The following is a 3,980-nucleotide window of genomic DNA, read 5'->3' on the forward strand; positions in this document are numbered from 1 at the left end:
GCTGGAATTTTTCCTTGGAACTGGACTGTGATGAGAGGTGCTTGCCATGAACATAGGCTAGTGTTTTCTTCTTCTTCTTCTTCTTTTATTTATTTATATTTATTTATTTATTTATTTATTTATTTATTTATTTTTACAAGAGTCTTGCTCTGTTGCCCAGGCTGGAGTGCAGTGGTGAGGTCTTGGCTCACTGCACCCTCTGCCTCCCAGGTTCAAGTGATTCTCCTGCCTCACCCTCCCAAGTAGCTGGGACTACAGGTGTGTGCCACCGTGCCCAGCTAATTTTTGTATTTTTAGTAGAGACAGTGTTTCACTATGTTGGCCAGGCTGGTCTCGAACTCCTGACCTCAGATGATCTACCCACCTTGGCCTCCCAAAGTGCTGGGATTTCAGGTGTGAGCTACTGTCTTTTCTTTGACCTTTCCTTTCCAGTTTTTGAAGATAAAGCTGGAAATAATCTTCTCTGAAGATACTTGATAAAATTCCCGTAAAACAAAACACATGCTTCTACTACACATGCTTCCACTTCATTGATAAAACTTTACTGCAGTTTGGCACCTGGGTCTAGTTCAGCTAGCAGATGAGCTGACTGATGCATTCACCCCGATAGCCAGGTGTGCCCATCTCACTGAGGAAGCCCACTCTATTTTTGGTAGCATGACGGGCCACCGAGAGGTGGAAAGGGCGCAAGAACCATGAGAGCTCCTGGAAATGCTTCCCTGGGAAGGCAATTTCATGAATGACGTCTTCCAAGCAAATGACGCCAAACTTCCCCAGGTGCTCTTCAATCACTGTGTTGTCTGTCAGAGGGATGATCTTATTCTTGACCTTGGCTTGTCTGTGTTTCAAAATGAGTTCCTGGACAGACTTCTGATTTGGAAATCCCCAGGTCACATAAGGTTCCACTATATGCAGCATTTTTAGGTTCTGGGGGGTGACATTTACAAAGACAACACTAAAAATTTTATTTAGGCAAAGTCTTACAAATGGTTCTCTGCACCAATGAACTCACGCCATCAATTCTTTCGATGCATACAACAAAGGTCAAGGAATGTTTATCTGGCAATTCCAAGGCGTGACGTTTGACTTCTAGTCATCTGAGATGCATTTTGTCACATTTCTGCCGCCAGGAATCATGTAGGAATGATTCCAGTTGCTTAAACTTGAGCCCTTTTCCTTCCCTCTGCTCCTTCTTTGACAAAAATGCCTGCTTTGCCTGGGTGGCTTTGAGGGCTTCATAAGCCTTCCTCTTTTCAGGAGATTTTCTAGAACCAAAGGGATTTTCTTTGCAAGAGCAAAGAAAAATCTTTCTAGTGTTGCAGCTACTGATCATTAAGAGTCTTTTGTTGTCGCCCAGGCTGGAGTGCAATGATGCAATCTCGGCTCACTGCAACCTCCGCTTCCTGAGTTCAAGAGATTCTTGTGCCTCAGCCTCCTGAGTAGCTGGAATTACAGATGCCTGCCACCATGCCCGGCTAATTTTTGTATTTTTAGTAGAGACGGGGTTTCACTGTGTTGGCCAGGCTAGTCTTGAACTTGTGACCTCAGGTGATCCTCCCGCTCAGCCTCCCAAAGTGCTGGGATTACAGGTGTGAGCCACCATGCCTAGCCCTAAATCTCTTATTAAGCCACTGGCAAGTTTTTTTTGTTTTGTTTTGTTTTGTTTTGTTTTGAGACGGAGTCTCGCTCTGTCGCCCAGGCTGGAGTGCAGTGGCCGGATCTCAGCTCACTGCAAGCTCCACCTCCCGGGTTCGCGCCATTCTCCTGCCTCAGCCTCCCGAGTAGCTGGGACTACAGGCGCCCGCCAGGTCGCCCGGCTAGTTTTTTGTATTTTAGTAGAGACGGGGTTTCACCATGTTAGCCAGGATGGTCTTGATCTCCTGACCTCGTGATCCGCCCGTCTCGGCCTCCCAAAGTGCTGGGATTACAGGCTTGAGCCACCGCGCCCGGCCGCCACTGGCAAGTTACTCAGCCTTCTGGTCCTGTCTTCCTTTAAAATAGGAGTTGTCATAATCTCTACCTCATAGGGTTGCTGTAACGACTAAATGAGATGTAATGACCAAATAATGATGTAAAGACTCTAGCACAAGCCTCACAGGAGCAGGGGCATAATAAATGCTGCTATTGCTGGCCCAGGGTGAGGTGGGGACTCACCTGTGCCCAGGTAATATGATGCATTGCTGGGCAGTGCTAATGGCTAAGGAGTGTTTCCAGAGCTGGCAGCAGCCTTTCTCTTCCATCAGTTGGTGATTCTCAGTGGTCTTGGTTCTGGCTTTGTGAATGATAAACTGGGTCTCTCCCTTGTCCTCAGCCATTGAATCCTGTATTTGAGGACAGCTATTGGCTTGCTCTAGTCCCAGCCAAGCTCTCTTTCCTTCCAGTTCAATATTTCTGGTTGTCATCCTCAATCAGTTTCCAGCTGGCCAAATCCTTATCTGGTATCTCTTCCCTGGTTCTCTCTGGTTTGTCACCTTCTCTTTCTCACCATGTGGTGGCCAAGAGGGGACTGGATACCTAAGGCAAGGACCCCATTTCCCAGAGAACAGCAGGCTTCCCTCCTGGTTGGGTCTTCTGATTTAAGGGGACATCATTATAAGCTTGTAGACAGAATGAAAACTGCCAGTGTATCTGTCTCTCTTCTTTCTTGCTCCCTTCCTTCTTCTTTACATCTCTCTCTCTCTCTTTTCTTTTCTTTCTTTTTTCTTTTCTTTTTTTTTTTTTTTTTGAGACGGCGTCTTGTTCTGTTGCCCAGGCTGGAGTGCAGTGGCTGCGATCTCAGCTCACTGCAACCTCCACCTCCTGGGTTCACGCCATTCTCCTGCCTCAGCCTCCCGAGTAGCTGGGACTACAGGCTCCCGCCACCACGCCCAGCTAATTTTTTTGTATTTTTAGTAGAGACAGGGTTTCACCGTGTTAGTCAGGATGGTCTTGATCTCCTGATCTTGTAATCCACCTGCCTCGGCCTCCCAAAGGGCTGGGATTACAGGCATGGGCCATTGCGCCCAGCCTCTCTCTCTCTTTTCAATAGAAATTTCCATCTCACCAGATTTCCCAGTACTATTCTTATGTAACTAGTTTTTTGGAACCTCAGCACAAGACTTAGCACTCATCCCTGGTAAATTTCATCCTGTTGGTTTCTACCCAACTTTGCAATCTGTCAAGGCTGCCTTGAATCTGCTTCAGTCACCCATTGTATTGGAGCTCCCTCCCAGCCAGCAGCCATCTGCAGGGTGAAGAGTGGCTTCCTCTGCCTCCAGTCAAGCGACTCATGACAATGCCAGGCAGCCCAGGGCCAGGATGAAGCTTCATAGAGATCTCCTTCAGCTTTATCAGAATTGTTCAGGTCTAAATCCTAGTCTCTGTGATCCAGCTCACATTTATGTCTTGTCTATAAGGACAAATGCCAAATGCTTTGCTGGATCAAGATAAGTTGACTGGAGCCATCCAATTGCAATGACGGAAGGAGGAGGCAATTTGGCTGGGGTTCAAGGATCACTGCTTAATCTTTTCTTAAATGCGTTCAGTCACCCAAATAGAAACCTGTTCCGAAACTTGCCATGCATGTATGTCAAAATATTCTTTTCAGAATTTACTATTTACACCTTTGGGTAAAATCAAATACCAACAGCTCTTGCTGTTATATTGTTCATCAATGGCTTCCCCCAACACTTGGCGTCAAGTCCAAAGTCCTCCCCATGGCCACGGGGTGTTCCTGCCCCCATCCCCCATCTCCTGGACCCTCACCCACCTGCCTCCAGCCACACGGGCCTCCTTGCTTTTTTTGAACACACTAAGCCAGCTCCTACCTCAGGGTCTTTTCACTGGCTGCTCTTTCTTTCCAGAACATTTTATCTTCATGTAGCTGCATGGCTCAGTCATTCATCTCCCTGCTTATCGCATCAAAGAGGCCTTCCCTGACCACCCTACCTAAAATGTTAGCAACACCCCTCCAAACATCCACCATATATATATATATATGT

General features: G+C 47.0%; 1 pseudogene; it reads right to left on the reverse strand.

Annotated features, from left to right (window-relative positions):
• Positions 1 to 573: 573 nt before the first annotated feature.
• LOC108532223 (60S ribosomal protein L7-like 1 pseudogene) overlaps positions 574 to 3,980 on the reverse strand; it is a 5,630-nt pseudogene continuing 2,223 nt past the window's right edge.

The sequence above is a fragment of the Rhinopithecus bieti genome, unplaced genomic scaffold, assembly GCF_001698545.2.
Source record: "Rhinopithecus bieti isolate Rb0 unplaced genomic scaffold, ASM169854v2 scaffold_10088, whole genome shotgun sequence".
In the NCBI taxonomy this organism is placed as follows: domain Eukaryota; kingdom Metazoa; phylum Chordata; class Mammalia; order Primates; family Cercopithecidae; genus Rhinopithecus; species Rhinopithecus bieti.